Source organism: Amblyomma maculatum, chromosome 9, assembly GCF_055883805.1.
Source record: "Amblyomma maculatum isolate TAMU_Amacu chromosome 9, ASM5588380v1, whole genome shotgun sequence".
NCBI lineage: Eukaryota > Metazoa > Arthropoda > Arachnida > Ixodida > Ixodidae > Amblyomma > Amblyomma maculatum.
The window spans coordinates 95,931,668-95,951,531 of NC_139352.1; the positions used below are offsets into that span (position 1 = coordinate 95,931,668).

At 47.8% G+C, this 19,864-nt stretch overlaps 1 pseudogene; it reads right to left on the reverse strand.

The window, feature by feature from the left end:
* The window catches only part of LOC146179788 (uncharacterized), a 148,009-nt pseudogene that overhangs the window by 81,056 nt on the left and 47,089 nt on the right, over nucleotides 1-19,864 (reverse strand).

Consider the following 19,864-nt stretch of genomic DNA (forward strand, 5'->3'; position numbering starts at 1 on the left):
ATGGGGATAAAGGGGAGTAGACAGGAGCTTCATTGTTCAGGTCGTCACTCGAATCACATTGCTCTAACCAGGCCACTAAGCGAGCCATACTTGACAAATATCATTGGTGTGTTAGCATCAGTTTCTAGAAGGGAACAGTAGTTGAGGCGGTAGGGTTTGATCTCGGAGCGTCCAGTAGAAAAAGCAGGGCAATCCCAGAGTAGATGAGATATGCCGCCAGAGTCGTGCAGTGGGGGCACGTAATCATTTTTTCCGTATACTGACGCTAGCGGGTCATAATACATGTCGTGTAAGCGGCATGAGCGATGAGCTTATTCAAGAAGTCTTCTTGACTTCGGGTGAGATGGGATTTTGTCGTAAAAGGTGGGTCTGGTGTGGCCACCTGCATGCGATGCTGACTGAGGCTAGCACGACTGGTCAGAGTGTAGGGCATAAAGGCGAGAGAAGGGGTGAGTTGCCCGCCCAAGGTCGAGTAAGGATGAAGCAAGGGGGGCGGGGAAGTAAATGTGGACATCCCATTGCCCCCTGATTTGTCCGAGTGACCTGGGGTCCAGTGAATAGTGACAGTTCTGGTCGCGAGTTGGTGGCGTTTAAGGAGACGCTGTATGGCCGTAGCTGTTGCATCTTATGAACCCGGAGTAGCGATTTCCTTGCAAGCTTCATAGGAATCAGCAAGAATACGTATTGAACCAGTTCCGATGCAAGGCACTCCTGACAAGGCTCCCCAAATCACGAGGAGTTCAGCATGAAGAGGGGTACCTTGAGGTAGGTGGCAGGCATAAGCGCCTGAAAGGGAAGGGTTGTCATGGTATACCCAGCCCATAGATGCAAATTTGCTTGTAATCGATGCGTCGGTGTATATATCAGTCGTATCAGGGATTCGCTCTTGTTGGCGATGGGCAGCGAGGAGCTCCCGGGGAATAACAAAATCGCGGTTTATAGTTCGGCGATGGAGGCGTGTGACTACTGGCATCTCCCAAGGGGGAAGAGATGCATATAGGGCTGGTGTTTTGTCGTTACGCTGTTCTTCCCAGGCCAGCAGGCGACGCCCTTGAACAGTGTTCTCTAGACGTATTCGATGACGCGTCTGTGACTCGGTAACGATGGTAGTGAGCGGTGGAAGAGCGGCCAAACGCCCAAGTTCGGCTATAGGAGTGTGCTTAGGTAGACCGGTAATAGTGCATAGTGTTGCGCGATGAAGGCGTTCGACCTTAGCGTATTTAGTCTTCGACAGTTGGAGGACGGGTGTACCATAGAGGATTTTTCCGACCGCCGATGCTCGGGCCATGGCACGGCAGGCGTGTTGCCGCGCACCATCATGCCGGTTGGACAGGCGACGAATAGTGTGTAGCAGTGCTGGCCAAAGGCGTTGTAGCTGATGAACCCATTTCTGGGAACTGTTGCAGCTTGAGATGGGCAGGCGAAGAATGCGGGCGGATTTGCCCATTTGAGGAGGTGATGGTGTTGCCTCCGATGTGAAGATGGATCTGTATACTGGGGTTGGTTTTGTGTTTTCCGTCCATACTAATCAATTCTGTTTTATGTGGTGCGAACTCGAGGTCAATTTTGGTTAGTATATCTTCAAGACAAAGAAGGGCCGCCTGAAGTTCAGTCTACATAGAATATTTGTCTACGTAATCCGCTGCCTCAGTCCCAGCGCCGAAGAAGACGACGCGGTGACGAGAATGTAAGGTCCAGTGTAGTGTCCGCTTGAGAAGGATGGAGACCGATACGGATCGGCGCGTTAGGCCTACAAGAGATAAATATTCTTTGGCAGGCTAGCATCCGCCGCAAGCGGCGGTGACCTACCCGTCCCAGCCCCATCAGGGGAGTATCAGAAAGCGAAAATAGAGAAAAGGGGTACCGTAGTGGATGTGACGTCAAGGGTGTGACGTCACGCAACCTGAAGTAGAGCCGAAAAAAGGGCATAGAAACCAAAGACTAAAATGGGTAAAAAAGAAGTCAATGAATGTGACGTAGACAATTTGACGTCACGCAACCGGAAGCAGATCCGAAAAAGGCATAGAAAGGGATTGGTGCGTAATTTTAAAGTACCAAAGACTAAAATGGGTAAACAAGAAGTGAATTAAGCAACTAGAAGTAACTAGAAGCCACCAGAAGCGACCAACAGCAGCATCCGTGCTTTCGCGCTACTCCAATACTGATTCTGCTAATTTTTTTAGAATCCCCCTTCTATGGTTTCCCCCTCTGAGAAATCATGTATTGGATCTTATTTTGTATAAGTACCTTATAGTGTTTTGTATAGTGATATTGGTCTGTGAGGAATGTGCGTTTGTGTATGTACGTACGTACACAATATATTCTCTTTGTGTGCATGTGCCCTTATCAGTTCAGGAATTTTTTGTATGCTTGTGGAAATTGTTTGGTGGAAATAAAACTTCTCTTTCTGCTTCACTCTCCTTTCGCAGTTCGGCGCTCACATCGCACCGCACACGGACGTCTCTCAGTTTCGCCTCCATCGAAACGCAGCCGCCAGCAGAGCGTAAAAAGTGGCGCATATCAGCAGCAAAGAGAGAATGACAGTAAGAAGGCGAAGAGAGCAGTGGAGATGCCCGAATAGAGAGAGGAATGGCTTGCTAAACGATGATGCCAGTCTGCCGAGCGTAATAGACGGAGCATAATCGCCTAGATGGGGCTTATGGAAGAGTTCAGTCAGCGTTACTGACGAGCAGTCTGTCGCCCGCTCACCTTTGCATACGGCTAGGTACGGCTTTAGTAGGTAATACTGGCGAGCCTTCCCATGTCTTTACTGACCCGATCCATTTTCACAGTTACGGGGGCATTATCACTGATGTCAATAATTGCATGCGGAAACCTAACTGAAGCAACAAGACAATAGTTTGGGCACTACCGAGTGCTTATCAGTTCTGCTAACAAGCGTTTGGGAGCCTAAATTAGTTATTCACGGCACCGACGAAGGCGAGTTAGAAAATGTTCCAAGATCACTGCAGAATCTGCACTAGAAAAATGCGCAAGCCTGAGGGTTGCTTGTAGTCGCGGTCACCAGGTGGGCTGCTATGTAGACGCATGTGCTTGTGAGCACGGGCTAATTTTTCTATTTTGAGCAATGTTTTATTTCTAACAGTACTGTATTGTGTATTCCGCAATTTATGAACTGCTCAGCCATTTTGGAACCGGCACTCTGTTTTTGGGACCTGCATGAATACTTTATTCCACCGAGCTCAGCACCAGCCTCGCTAAGCCTATCGTCATGGCAACAGGCTTCGCTTCGTCGCCGGACCCAGTGCTATTCCAAGCATGGACATCGTCCCCGTGGAGGGGGAGGACCTACCCCCTGAAGAGTATGCATCCACAGACTGGACCTACGTAGCTCGCTGCTATGAATGCGGCTCCACCGCTTCGTCGTCTTTGAAACGCCAACCCAAACCCGTCGCTTGTAGAGTCGCGTTCCTCGTCCAAAAAGCATAGCGCGTCTCAGAATTTGTCTCCAGATACGCGGACGTACCGGACCACCTTAGGAAAACCATTAACGTGGGACCATTGCCGAAAAACATGGATCCCAATCTTCACGAAAACAGACGAAAAGCGAGGGCCGAGTACGTTGAGAGAACGCTAGCCCAGTTAGACAACACCGTATACACGGACGCTGCCGTATATCCGCGCGAGAGAGAACGCGTAGCCGCGACGGTAGTGGTAAACAAGGAAGGAAACATGATCACGTGTGCCCCGGCAAAGGTCGCCGGCACAGCGGAGGCCGAAGAAATTGCCGTCGCGCTGGCGGCAGCAGAAGGCTACAGAACGGGCCGATCTCTCAACATACTGACGGACTCGAAGGAGACGTGCAGGAACTACACGAGGGGCAGGATCAGCAGAACAGCCCTTAAAATACTCAGCGGGGCAACCTCCGCCGAGGAGAAACCCAGGCATAACCTAATCTGGATCCCGGGCCACACGGGCATAGGGTGGAACGAAAGAGCAGACAGCCTAGTTCGAGGTTACGCATTCCGAGCAGGGCAGTCAGATGCTCCGGAGCTCCGCCTACAGGCTTGCGAGGGGGGATACGCAGAGATCTTGCACTTGCATAGGGGAGCTAGAATTAGATATCCACCACCACACAAAGCCCTAACAAAGGAGGAAGCGACCGGCTGGCGCAGATTACAGACCAACTCCTTTCCTAACCTACACATACTTAATAAAATGTTCCCGACACAATACAGAGCCACCTGCCCTTGGTGCGATGCCACACCTACACTTTATCATATCACGTGGGAATGCGAACGCAACAAAGCATTCCACCAACACGAAGACCCGAGTGCGGAGCAATGGGAGAGTCGGCTCACCAGCGGCGAGCTCGCGACCCAAAGGGCCTTAGTGCAGCACGCGACTGATGCAGCACGACTCAGTGGAGCCTTGGAATAGGGGCCCACCCTTGCTGACGAGAAGTCTCAAGTCGCCAGCGCCAGAGAAGACGACGGAGACTTCACAACCGCGAAACCCTTGGAATATTCAATAAAGTTTTCACTCACTCACTCACTCACTCCCTCCACCTTACGCAAGATGCCCCGCCAAGTTCTGCCGCTGCCATGTCTCCCTCTTAAAGAATTCAAAATCATCATTCGGCCTCGCGCAGGCCTCATTCCACGTGGCTTGGGACAAGAACGCTCTTCGCAGAGCCACCATCTCAAGCCTCGGTTTAGCTTACTCCGACACCGAAGCCGACCGCCTTCGGTTTGTGTTCACAACACCCTGACCTTCAGCACCCCAAACCGTGACCTTGCCATTACGCATACGAAGATCCAGTCAATCACTCTCGGTCCGACAAGCAACTTAGCTGCCACCTATTTGGCCCCATTAATTGAATACGTATGAAGTATCATTCACACTCGATATGTAGATGAGACCCAGGAGAAAATTATGGAGTACTTGGTACCCCCGAATCCGGAACACCACATTATTTACGCCGGCCGTTTAGGTCGCACCTAGTCCATCGTCCCTTTCGCAGAGACAAAGGTCCCCCATCAAGTGTCCTATGCCGGCAGTACTGTGCGCTGCTACATATCCAAAAACAAAGTGGAAGCCTGTCTTAACTGTCACAAAATTGGACACCGAGAAGACATTTGCCCGTTTCCCAAGTTCTGGATATGTCCTCTCTGCCAAGTGCGGGACCCTCACGAAGACCGCGAATGTACCCCCACGTCTGTAGTTTGTTCCCGTCCTCTCTAGGCTCGTTCCACCAAATGAAAACGCCGCTACAAAGTGCCCTCTGCTGTACGGCAACGCAAGCTTCAGGCGACGAATTGAGACAGTCCGCCTACCTCGCATTGTCCTCGGTCTCGGACCCGCCATTAAGGAGCTGACGTCACCTCGCAAAAATGATTCCGGCCGCTCCTCCTCCTCCTATCGGCGCTCCAGCCGGAACCGCTCCGTGTCCTTCCCATCCCTGGGCTACAAGCTGCCTCCTCAACGGGGATCCTCCTTCACAAATGATAAGGTGAGATGGACAATTGCGGCTTCTCACTCTTCGCAATCTCAGTCTCATGATTCAGAACTGCAAGCCTTCCATGATAACAGCCCTTAAAGTTTGTAACCACCGACTCTAACAAGAACATGCTTCCTTAAAATGTCCATTTCTTGCAACAGCTTTGGCATCTCCCACAACTTTACCCCGCTTCTCCAGCATCTTTTCACCACCATGTCTCAGGCCCTGACATCCACTACACCGCAAAAGATACTACCTCCAGTCTTTCCGTTAAGCGCGAAGCTACCTCCCGCATCGAACGGTACGTTAATTTTGGAGACATAGAAAAATTGGAGGCTCGCCTAGAGGAAGCATTAGAGGCAAAATTGATGCTAAGCTAGCAACAAAGTTTGCTGCGTTCTCTAAAAAAATCCAGCACCAAATACATCAGTTGCACCAACAAATGCAGCAACGAATGCAGCAACAAATCCAGAAACAATTCAACATCATCATGCAACAAATTCAATGTTAGAGGCGACGCTATGGCAGCCCTTGCATCCAGTCGTGTCAAACCAAACAATCCCTTGCCTCCAGCTCCAACCTCCAATCCCATCCTAGCTCCACTCACACTTCACCATTGGGCCCCGCCATCTACTTAATGCGTGGCAATGGAACTGCAGGGGATTCCACCGTAAGCGAGAAAGCCTGCAGCAGTACGTCTGAAATTCAGACATTCCTCCCGATTAAATCGCCCTTCAGGAAACTCATGGCCCAGTGAAGCTATCTGGCTATAAACAGTACTCCCATCTGCATGTCAATGCCCCCGACACTACTATCCTTATTCAATCTACCAGCCGTCCAACACTTCTTAGACGACGTTTGTATGGACTGCGCCTAGCTGGAACTCCTCCCTCATAAAAGGTATGATCAAAGCCTTTTCATCCTAATTATTTATAGCTCCCCCCAAAACAGAAGACGCTACTTCACCCCTCTTCTTTCCCGTGTTAACAAGCTGGCGCACCACTTCGGTCTCCTCATTGTATGAGATTCTAATGCCCACCTCCCAGCTTGGGGGTACCGCACTGCTGACCTAAAAAGTAAGAATTTGTGGCTGCGAGAACAGGAACTGGACCTCACCCATTACTGACCCTCCCAACCGCGTAGGAAACAGCCTGTCTGTTGACAATTCACCTGAACTCATCATCATCATTATCAGCCCGACTATACCCACTGCAGGGCGAAGGCCTCTCCCATATTTCTCCACTTAACCCGGTTCTGTGCTAGCTGCATCCACTTGACCCCTGCGAACTTCTTATTCTCATCCGCCCACCTAACTTTCTGCCGCCCCCTGCTACGCTTTCCTTCCCTTGGAATCCAGTTTGTTACCCTCAGCGACCATCGGTTATCCTCTCTTCCCACTACATGTCCTGCCCATGTCCATTTTTTCTTCTTAATTTCCACTAGAATGTCGGTAACCTGAGTTATTTCTCTGACCCACTCTGCACGCTTCCTATCTCTTAATGTTACACCTACCATTTTTCGTTCCATAGCCCTCTGGGTTGTCCTCAACTTAAGTAGAACTCTCTTGGTTAGCCTCCACGTTTCAGCCCCATAGGTGAGTACAGGTAAGATGCAACTGTTATTTAATTTCCTCTTGAGCGATACCGGTAAGCTGCTAGTCATAATCTGTGAGTGCTTGCCAAATGCGCTCCATCCCAATCTTATTCTTCTTGTTGTTTCCTTTTCATGGTGCGGATCTGCGGTTACTACCTGTCCTAAGTAGACATAATCGCCTACTACTTCCAGTACTCCGCTACCTAACGAAAACTGCTGTTCCTTCTCGAGGCTGTTGAACATTACCTTAGTCTTCTGCATATTGATTTCCAAGCCTACCTTTCTACGTTTCCTGTCTATGCCATCAATCATTATTTGCAGTTCACCCCCCGAGTTGGTTAGCTAGACAATGTCATCAGCCAATCGCAGATTACTGAGGTATTCTCTATCTACCGTTACCCTAACTGCTCCCATTCCATGTCTCTAAATACTTCCTCTAACCAAGCTGTGAATAGTACTGGGGAGATTGTGTCTCCTTGCCTAACACCTTTCTTTATGGGAATTTTGTTACTTTCTTTATGCAGAACTGTGGTTGCTGTGCAGCCACTGTATATACATTCCAGCACTTTCACGTACGACTCGTCTACTTCCTGATTTCGCAATGCCTGCATCACCGCTGAGTTTTCAACTGAGTCAAATGCTTTTTTCGTAATCAATGAATGCTGGTTATATTCCGAGCATTTTTCTATCACCTGATTGATTGTATGGATATGATCGATAGTAGAGTACCGTTTCCGAAACCCTGCTTGATCCGTTGCCTGATTGCAGTCTACGGTTGTCCTGATTCTATTAGCGATTACCTTAGTAAATACCTTATACGTAACAGACAGTAAGCTGATTGGTCTGTAATTTTTAAGGTCCTTAGAGTCCCCTTTCTTATGAATGAGGATAATGTTTGCATTCTTCCATGGTTCCGGTACCGTCGATAACACCAGGTACTGCGTATACAGGGTGGCCAGTTTTTCTAATACGATATCCCCCCCCCCCCCCGTCCTTCAGCAAATCTGTAGTTATCTGATCCTCTCCATCTGATTTCCCCCTTTTCACAGTTTCTAATGCTTTCTTGGCCTCGTCCTTCGTCACTGGTGGAACGTCTGACTGTTTTTCCCTACCGCCAATCTCATTACGGACCCGACTACTTTGGCTACTGTAGAGATCTGTATAGAGCTCCTCGGCTACTTTGACTATTTTATCCATATTCGTGATGACGTTGCCTGCCTTGACCCTTATCGCATACATCTGGTTTCTGCTTATGCCCAATTTCGTCTTTACCGCTTTAAGGCTTCCCCCGTTCTTTACAGCATGCTCAATGTTATCCATGTTATACTTCCTTATATCGGCCACCTTGCGCTTATTGATTAGCTTTGATATCTAGGCCAATTCGATCCGGTCTGTTGGATTGGAAGCTTTCATGCTCTGGCGTTTCTTAATCAAATCTTTCGTCTCTTTAGACAGCTTACCGGTATCCTCTCTAACTATCCTACCGCCTACTTCTACCGCGCACTCAGTAATGATATCTCTGAAATTATTGTTCCTTGCTTCTAGAGTAATGTCGCCATCCTCGGTTTGAGCTGAATACCTATTTTGTAGCGAGATCCTGAACTGTTCTGGCCCCCCCCCCCCCTCACCGCTAATTCGTTGATGGGTTTCTTTCTCACTAATCTGTTGCGTTCCTTCTTCAGATTTAGGCTAATTCGGGACCTCACCATCCTGTGGTCACTGCTTCGCACTTTCCCGATTACCTCTACATGTTGCAGAATGGCGGGGGTTGAACATATTATGAAGTCGATATCATTTTTAGTCTCCCCGTTGGGACTTTTCCATGTCCATTTCCGGTTCTTCCGTTTGCTGAAGAAGGTGTTCATGATTCGTAAGTTATTGCGCTCTGTAAACTCAACTAGTAACTCCCCCCTGCTATTCCTAGAACCAATGCCATAGTCACCTGCTGCCTTGTCTCCTGCCTGTTTTTTCCCTATCTTAGCACTGAAATCGCCCATTGGTACAGTATACTGCGTCTTTACTTTTCGCATTGCCGATTCTACATCTTCATAGAAGCTTTCAACTGCCTGGTCATCATAACTATATGTAGGTGCATAGGCCTGTACAAACTTCAGTTTATAGAGCTTATTAGGCATAATTACGATGCCTGCAACCCTCTCATTAATACTATAGAATTCACCTATATTGCCCGCTGTATACTTATTGACAAGGAAACCTACTCGTAGTTCTGGCCGCTCCAGTAAACCTCGATAACACAGTACATGCCCATCCTTCAGTACAGTATATGCCTCATTCGGCCTCCTAACCTCACTAAGCCCTATGACATCCCATTTCATACCCTCTAGTTCCTGTAAGAGCACTGCTAAACTAGCTTCACTGGCTATGGTTATAGCATGAAACGCTGCCAGGGCCAGTTTTCAATGGCGGCCTGTCTAGCGGAGCCAGGCATTCTTAGCACCCCCTGCTGCGTCACAGGTCTGACCACCGCCGTGGTCAGTTGTTCCGCAGCCGCTGGTGACTGAGGCCCGGGGTTTTGTGGAGCTTATCATGAGAGGTTGCGGCCAATTACTGCACCAGGGTGGCCAACTCCTGTTCTGGTGAGGGAGTGCGTTGCCGGAGGTGTTCACCGGCATCAGGTTGCACCCCAAACCTGTTTATGCAATTCCACCGACACGCGGATTTTTTTTCTTTTAATCCGGTGGAGAATTGCGCGGCACCGGGATTTGAACCCCGGTCCTCTTGCATGCGAGGCGGATGTTCTACCGCTACGCCACCGCTGCATTGTTCACCTGTGCTACGTTGTTCAGCCATGGTAGGGGATCCCGTAGTAGTAGCAGACACGTCTGCCTGGAGGGTGGAGGCCCATTCGTCCAGGTTCACTTAGGGTTCTGCAAAAATTTGCGGGTGGATCAGTGGCTGAACACCGGGGATATCCTCTTAAGCAAACACTATATCCTCGCGACCACTCTTAGCACGTCCTTGTACCGTCGAAAAGAATTCCCGACCATCATTGCCGATTGGGATAAGTTTCGTGAGCTACGTTCTCAGAACGCCCTATCCGAATTGATAACCTGGACGAATGGGCCCCCACCCTCCAGGCAGACATGTCTGCTACTACTACGGGATCCCCTACCATGGCTGAACAACATAACGCAGACAGCTGTCTGCTCTATCTATAGCAGGCCCGCGAAAGCATACAAAACCGCTGGAAGATGTAACGCCACAAGAGAATGCTTCGGCGACGAATGGCTCATATAGATAAGCAATGGGGCGAAGTTTGCGACAACATTCGATGTGTGACTATCTCGGGATCCCTTGCACCTGGCAACTTCTCCGCTACCGTTTAGGCACAAATAGTTGCAAAAAATTCCAACAAGACACATCTCCCGCATAGTTCATAAACACCCCGGCTCCATCCATGGCTTCTCAACGCCGCAACCCCAACCCTGTCACCACTATATGGGCGATGCCAACTCCGCTCTCGATGCGGAGATTTCGGATGCTGATGTAAGATTCGATCTAACTCAATGCCGCCCTAACTCTGCTCCTGAACCGGACAGCATTTCCAACAAACTCCGTAATTTGCATCACCCACTCATTGAAGCTCTCAACGCCTGTATTGCTGGATACAGGGTGAAATCTCCGCTTCATGGAAACATGCGCGGGTGACTTTCTTACGGAAACCCAGCAAGCGTATAGCTCTCAAGCATCTCCGCCCCATATTCCTCACTTCTTAGGCTGGTAAACTGATGAAACACATCCTTCTAAACCAGCTTAACCATTTTGTTGAAGATAATCGCCTCCTACCTCCAACTATGATTGGCTTCCGCCTGAATCTCTCTACTCAGGACATTATGCTGCAGCTGTCCAGAGAGATATTATGCCCCTCTACCAGAGCAGGCACAAAGTCTATCCTAGGGCTTGACATAACCAAAGCCTTCGACAATATCTCTCACATGGTTATTCTCACTACCCTCTCTATACTAAATCTCGGCTGCCGTACCTACGAGTATATACGCACGTTTCTCTCCGGTCATACAGATGAAGTAAGCATTGGCTCTTTAATCTCAGGCCCTATCGCCCACGGTAGCAATGGAACGGCCCAAGGTTTAGTCCTCTCCTCTTTCCTTTTTAATCTCGCCTTGCTCACTCTACCTTCTAAATTAGATGTTATCCCCTGGCTATCCCATACCTTATACGCGGGCGATATCGCCCTCGAAAGTAGGCAACGATGTGGAAATTGAACCCACACTTCAGCAAGCGGTGGATGTCATTGAACGCCACGTAGCTGAAGGTGATCTATCACGCTTCCGTCAGACGTCTGAGCTGCTCCTCATCCTAAGTCTACCCGGTTTTCGCCATCATCATCGCATCTTCATTACTGCTAGCGGTCAGCCTATACGAGAAGTATCCCTCATTACGGCGTTGTGTTTCTTATTCAGGGCAATCGGAAAAACACCGACACTAGCTAAACTCACAGCTGCTATGTCGCAGACCATTCGTCTTATTCGGCACATTGCTAATAAACATAGAGGCTGACTTACAGCGTCTGGTCCAGGCGTTTGTTATTAGTCGCCTAACATATACCCTCCCTTACCTCTATCTTAGTTGTCTTATTAGACAGGCATACAAGGTGGCTCTTCACCTCCCTACCGGACCCCAACCTACAAACTCCTGGCATTTGGGGTCTATAACACTGTAACGGAGCTCGTGGAAGCTCATCTCATCTCTCAGTACGAGCGCCTCACCCACACCCCATGGGACGTCACATATTTGACAAGGTGGGAATAATCTTGGAAGCGACCGTCGCTGACAAGGTCCAGTTTTCACCTCGATCTACCAATAACCTCCATCGTTACCCCTCTCTCTAAAAACAGCGCCCAATATATCATATCACTAGCCACAAGGACAGGGCAAAGTCTCTGCACAAGAAATAATCGGCAGATCGGATATCAGTTTATGTCGACACAGCCGAATACTCCGACCGCTCGAGGTGTAAACAACTGGACGGCCGTTGCTTGCGTGCTCCGTCCCTGTAAGATCGTCTGAAGAGGACGATGAGGTGGCCATATCCTTGGCGATAGCCCCCACCTCAGCAGAGATTGACTATATTCAGTGATTCCAAATGTGCAATTCCCAACTTCACCAAAGGCAGGGTCTCCCCCGTCGTCCTATCCCTCCTCCATTTCACCAATCGCCAGTTTCGCCAGATCTAATTGATCTGGGTCCCAGCGCACTTATCCCATCCAGGGAGCGAGGCGGTCCACAATTACGCCCGAGGATTTGTTTACCAGGCTGTGGCTTCACCCGCTCTGCGGACGGCGAGAGATCGTATGGTTACGTTTCATGATATCACTATGCACTACCGCTTAGGCAGACTTATCAATCACTCTTCGCATATTTCTCTTACGAAACCCCAAGAGGCTTCGTGGAGGCAACTCCAAATGAACACTTTCCCGAGCCCTGCGGTATATGCTCGCATATATTCTGAGCTATACTCCTCATCCTGTATGCTATGTGGGCAAAACACCATTCTCTCACGCATACTTTGGGCTTGCCATCGGGACCCCCGTCTCGCAGGTTTGTAGCTCTCGAATCAAGACCAGTGGGAGGCCGCGTTGCTCAGCTCCGATTGGGTCGTGACAAGAGCACTAGAAGTCGCCGAGTGCCACGAGCTGATGGCCACTTGATGAGGCTCTAACCCCACAATATTTTACTACTTACTGTCGATGGAAATCAAGTTTATCCTCATCCTTGAAAACCACCCTGCCCATATTCTCAGCATAGCTGTGGTATGTAAACATGCTATATTTGGGGAGTCGAGCATAATGCACAAATAAAGCACGGAAAGATACTCTTCGTTTCACAGTACTAGCTATCGTATTTACTCGCATGTACCCCTTCCCCCTTACAACTCGGAAGTCTAGCAAATACGCACCAAAACGACCAACCTGAGATCCTTAGGTATTGCAGACACAACAAATAACAATCAGTTTTAGGGAAAAACTCGACTGAAATCAAAAGGGGGATAAATATTTTTTTGCGCTTATTCGTGGTTGAAGATTTAAACCGCCGCACCCGCCCCATCTACAAGTTCTACCGAGCGTATAATGACCACGGCCAGCTATACTATAGACGAAAAAATCGCAAACATGCAGGCACCGAAGAGGCTTTTTGGTGTTGCATTAAAGGAGGCTAGCACGTTAATACGCTCAGCAACCTGGAACCGTTGGATTAACGAGCAATGTTACGAACAAATGTTCACTCATGCTAGGGCCTGGGAGACGTTCTAGAGATGGTCAGAATGAGCTCGCATATTTAATAAGCGTGGCGTGTTGGGACATCTTCACGCCTGTTTCTCAAGCAACCTAATTTGCGGAATGCGTTTCAGCTAGGCGTTGTCCCGCTATTGGAAAAGGGAGCAGCGGAACGCCTGTTCGAAAAGAGCTCTTGACGCCGAAAAACGAGAGCCCTGGTTCTCCGAGCTCCCGCCACAGCACGCTGTCTGTAACGCTAAAATGTCGCGGCGGTGCTGGATTCCTTCATTCCTGGAAGACGCGACATGGCGGGGGCACAAGCAAATGGGGAGGGCGCAGAAGGAGTCCCCACATTTTTAATGGAGGCGCGCAAGAGATACTGAAAAAATAACGACGATTACGATGCTCGGTAGTGTGGAATATGAGCGCAGCTGTTTATGTTGCAGAAAACGTGGTGTGAGCGAGAAGCATGCATTCCTTCCGTCAACGATTCAAGCCCCAAAATCCACAATACTTCTTAAGGAGCCTATATGTTGTGCCGCCACCTGTCAGGCAACCTTGGAACTATTGCTGTCTTGAAAATGTCACCTGCCACCTGCCAGCGATATGCTCTTAATATGCAGGGACTGCGGATGAAAACTGATGGTGTTTCAAGGTTCGAGTGTTTGTCACCTCCCATCAGTCGCCATCCAAGCTCGTGATTTTTAGGCATCTGTGCTTCACACGGTCCACTCCGATGCCGCCGGCCAACACGGAATTGCAAACGCTCTCGCACTAGACGCGTGCTAGATGCACTCTTGTGATTTTAAAAGGTTTGAAACGGTCGACGGCAATGGACAATTTTGGCAAGGTAATACTAACGCTATCGCGAAAGCAGTGGCGAATTTCCAAAACGCAGAGCGCAGGGCGGCTACCATAATCGGGGAGCACTGGCAACTGTTCCCACCACACACTCTCTCCAGAAGCTCTTCCCATCTTAACAAATTCATTTGCGTGTGTGAAGCCTCGCCTTCTATAGTAAAGGCATAACTGACCACCGAGGGTAAATACGACTAATTTGACAGAGCTGCCGCATAAGATGCCTGATGGCTCGGTATTTTTTAAGCCGCAATCTTTGTAATCTAGACCTCTTGTCAGAAGGTCACTATAGGTTGGATTAGGATTAATATTAGGATTTTATAATGATAACATTGGGATCCGCTATGAGATCCGCTATCTTGTGATTCTTGTGAATGGCCTCCCGCTGCTTTCGTCTGATGTTCCCGTCATGCTGACGTCCATACAAAGAAAGGGAACGTTGATATTTAACCTTGAGCAGCGGTTTTTCCGAAAAGCACTGAAGACAGGCCAAAATATATACGGTTCGTGTCGGAAGGGGTGGATTGATACGAACAGTTCAACAAGGAGGCGCTGTGTTGGCGGTAGAAGAGCGTAGCGAAACAAGGAACAATGGGGAAAAACGGTCCCCACAAGCGCTTGTGGTGCCCCCATTTTCCAATGGCCCCCACCTTTTCACGTTTTCTCCTTTTTATACGGTAGTGCAAAAGTCCCTTGTCGCAGAAAAGCCGAAGTAGGCCTTCGTGCATTGAAACGTAGATATCAAGCTTGGCCAACATGGTCATGACGCCGTAGCCACATTCCCCCGCGTGGGAATTTGACGGAAGGTTAGCGAAGGACAGGGAAAACAGACACGCTGAAGACAGGACATAGCGCTACTAACTGATGTTTTATTGCAAGAAACACCCGCTTCAATACAGCGGCTTTTCCTAGCAATATAAGGAAATGCAGCATGACTGTCTATCATATAACAAGGTTTCCTCCTCTGCCTAAGGGTTTAAACAGCCCTTTTCAGTCATACTCCTTTCTAAGAAACGCGATTTCGTTTTCTGTCGGTGAAATTGAGAAGGTGGTGACACACACGAACAACCGAATCATTGCCTCTACTATTTCCTTCCTAAGCTGCGAATTCCCCTGCTCAAAAGAGAAGTGCTTTGAAGTGCAGGACTGCAACCCTCGCATTTCCCGAATGTGACAGATCATATTTCTGCCTCTCATTCTTTCCGTATCACTGACAGGCTCTCTCAGATCTCGTTAAGGCGTCTCCCGGTTTGGCCTATGTATCTTTTCCCGCAAGCTGGCGGTATGGAATAAATCATCATTTTGTTGCATTCAACGCAGTGCTCCTGGTGTCGCTTGGAGCAGGCTTTGGTCGTGTTTTCAGCCTTCACTCTCCTGCAGATTCTGTATAGTTTCTCAAGACCCAAGAAAAGAACTTTCACGTCAACGCTGTTGCCGATCTTCTTCAGGTTGTGAGAGATCCCATGAAAACGTGGGATAACAGCCACCTTCTACCTTTCTTTGGTTTTTTTCAATAGGCTTGTTTGCTGATTGGCTCGACATATTGAGGTGGCTTTCGGCAACGTATACGCCAGCAGTGAAGGCAGATATCCTGCGCTTGAAAGGCGCTGCACCTGACTGGCGAAGCTGTCAGCCACCTTAGGCGGACAGGAATGTTTAAGAGCGCTGTGGAAAGACGCCTACACAATGCCTTTCTTGACCAACCTGGAGAGAGCAGTGAAAAGGAAGCAAGGGTTTGCTGCCTTTGACTTCGTAGATAGAGCAGGTATGGCTATCTGAAAAATGTAATCCTAGTTCTAGAAGCTTAATAGAGTTATTCTCCGGTAATCCATGTGTCCGTACTAATGGGACAACACTCAGAAAAACTCACAAGATGCTTATTTACACAATCGGGAAAAGATTCCTTGTCGCAGTAAATGAAAACAATGGACAGCAACCTAACAAAGTAGTCTACAGATATGGCACCTGTAGTTTGAAACGCAACAGAACCATGGTTGTCAATGCAATCACGGACACTTGACGGAAGGCACTCTTTAGGTATAGAATACTAAATATCCTTGAAATCCACCGACAAGGCTATAGCATGCGTCGATTGCTGTTGTATTTCAAAACGTCATTACTATTTTTTACCCTAAATGGATAGTTTACGTCCAGTACCTTAAGCTTATCTTGTATGAACCTTGCTACAGCTTGTTGCCAGGACCCCTGTTAGGAAGCTAGTTATCCAAAGCTCTAAAAGGACAAAGATCTTGTGAGGCTTTGCGTTAAACATTACTTCCAAAGAGCGTTGTGTTGCCGTGTTCCAACCTCGCCCTCAAACATTCTTGTCCGCATACGGTGGCTGACAGCTTCGCCAGTCAGGTGCAGCGCCTTTAAAGCGCAGGATACCTGCCTTCACTGCTGGTGTCTGTTTCCGAAAGTCACTTCACAATAAGTGACCAGCAAACGAGCCGATTGGAAAAGGAAAAGAAAGGCAGAAGGTGGCTGTTATCCCACATTTTCACGGGGTCTCTCGCAACCTGGAGAAAATTGGCACAGGGTAGACATGAAAGTTCTTTTCTCAATTCCCGAGGAACTATCTAGAATCTGTAAGGGAGTTAACACTGAGAACACGACTGACTGCTCCAAGTGACACAAACAGTCCTTCGGTGAATGAAACCAAAGGTTTATTTATTCAATACCGCTGGCTTGCGGCAAAAGGTACATAAGCCAAACTGGAAGATGCCTTAACGATAGTTGGAGGGGAACATGTCAGAGAGGTGGAAAGAATGAGTAGAAGCAACATGGTCGACCCCATTCGGGAAATGCGAGGGCTGCAGTCCTGAGCTTCAAATCAGTGCAGTTTTTAGCAAGGTAATTCCCAGCATGGGAGGGAAATAGTAGGGGTCATTGAAGTTGAAAAGAAAAACATAATAATTCGTGCGCCGGCATCTCCTCCCAGAAAAATAAAAAAAAATTTAAGAAGCAGTATCACAGAAAAGTGCTGTTTCAACCCTTAGCCTGAGGAGATCCTGGCGACATAGTAGGCATTCATGTCGCACTTTCTTTTGTTGTCGTGAAAAGCCGCTGTATTGAAGCGGGTGGTTCTTGGAATAAACACTCAGTTAAATAGCGCTGTGTCCTGTCTTCAGTGTGTCTGCTGTCCCTGTCTTCCTGCGTTGACCTTCCGGCCAGTAAAACATCACACACGATGCTAAATAAAAGCCGCGACATCTTTCAGATGATTTCACTTCAAAATGAAACTGATTTCGATCGACGGAATATTGCAAACATTCTATAGGTTTCAGGCAAGATACGAACTCCCGACCATTTTTTCGCTAGTCGGACACGCTACCTACTAGACCACACAAGACATGCTTGTATGGTTTGGGAAGACACGCCGCCGGTTGATAGGTGGGGTGTCACCCCTTTCACGTGAAGTAACGTCTGCCGTATGCGTGAAATTAGAACCACAGGACGCTATTGATCTGGAGCTTTAACGTCTCCCTATTTCTCTTCTTAGGAAAATAGTGGATCTGTGCTGCTGAAGTGCTACATATTTGAGGAATACCAAGCTCTCTCAGTTCTCCAGGGGAAATCCACCGGAATAACCGAGTATCCAATGTGGTTCCATATGTGGGAGCGTAGCTCCGGAAGGGCCAACGGAAATGTTACCTAATCCTCATCAGGCTGGGAAGTATGTGTTACCCGCCTGGAGCAAGACACACTGCCCTGGACCGACTAGTGAGACTCATAGTTATGAATAAAACAGCGTGAAACGCGAGGACGAAAGAAGACTATAACAAACCACGAGCGCTGACTCTTAACTGAGTTCTAATCACCGGAAACACGATATATAAGGGGAAACAATAAACACAAAGAAGAGAATGTGAAGCTACGTATTGTCAAGATACGCCACTTCACTATCACACAGTAACAGCGATGGTTTCACAACCTCGGTTTTTTCTTCATTTCAAAGGCTTCGACGCGTTCACGTGTTAGCTGCACCGGGTGTTTGTACAAAATGTCACTATAGTGGAATAGAGGGAAACATGATTCGCTTTTTTTGCAATATTCGGTTAATTTCGAGTAAAAGGCAGATTCCAGTGAGCGGTTATGTTCACCGAGACGTGTTTTAATGCAACATTGCGTTTGGTCCACATTAATTTGGCCGCATGCAAAGGGAATTTTTTACACCGAGCCCTGACAACCTTTACTTAACTATATTTCGAAGCATTAGAAAACCGTTAAAAGCGCAATTGTTGTATATTCCTTGTCATCGGCGTTATCAAGCTCCTGCTCATATAAGATGGATCAAAGCTTTCTTTATCAAGTACGGAGGCTCAGGGAGACAATATCTGGATGACGTGATCATCCTTGAGTTCAATAAATTGATAAAAAGGATAAAGACTTTGCCAACTCCTCAGAAAGATCGTGAAAGGCAGAATATCGCGGTTATTTCTTATATATACTGACTTTCTCATGACCTTAATAATGTGGCCTGCAGGTTTGGTGTTCTAGATGTTTTGTTAGCACCAAATAAGCTCGGAAAGACGTGTTCTATGGTGGGTAATAAGACCCGTAGTGCTTCAATACCAAAACAAATGTGCGGGATAAAACATGACTTGGAGTTCGTCCCTTGTTGTCAGGGCGTGGTGTATAAATTTCCTTTGCCTGTGGCCAAGTTTATCTGGACAAACGGGACCTTGCATTAATACGCGTCTCGGTGAACATAATCGCTTACCGGAATCTCCCGTTCCTCGAAATTAACCGACTATTGCCAAGAATGCCAATCATATTCCCCTCTATTCCACTATAGCTACATTTTGTACAAATACTCGATGCACATGACAAAATCGTTGAAGCCTTTGAAATGAAGTAAAGACCGAGATTGTGAGTCAGCAAATCATCACTGTTACTGCGTGAAGTGAAGTGGCGTTCCTTGACAATACGTAGCTAGGCGTGCTCTTCTTTGTGTTTATTTGTTGTTTTCCCTTATTTATCGTGTTTCCGGTTATTAAAAATCAGTTGAGAGTCAGCGCTTATGGTGTGTTATTCTCTTCTTTCGTCTTCGTGTTACACGCTGCTTTATTTGTAACTACGTATCCTCAACTCGCACGCTTAACTATTCTAGTGAGACTCAGTGACACCCTCGAGTTCCTAACGTTCCCCCGTAATGCCTGAAGATTTATGGAGATGAAAGAAAAGAGTTTTATATTGGTTCCTTTCCCAGCTTTCAGACATGAGTGATTATTTACTTGCGCAGGCAATAAGTGTTATGCACGAATACAACATTTTTGTCAGATACACAGGCAGCAGTCACAGAGTATTTAAAAACTCAAACTAAATGTAGGTTTTCTAGGCGATTGTACGAAGAAAATATTAATGCGCCTAGAGGAAACGCTACGCGGAAATTTTACATCATAGAAGCTTCATTTCACATGCCACAGCTGAAGCAACAAATACTTACGAGCTGTCCTCGACAACTCCTGAAAGTGCATTAGCAAATAACAAGGGTCAGTTAGCGAAAAGAAAAACGATATAGCAGTGAGCGCAGAGCTAGGACCATCACCATACCTTCCCAGATATCTTCATAGTCACCTGCATAGAACGAATTGGGTTGAAAATGTATTTCATCATTTCTTAAACTACCACTACAGGCGCGCAGAGAACTTAGCTTCACTGTTACGCTGCTTAATTTAGAGCATACGGGGGC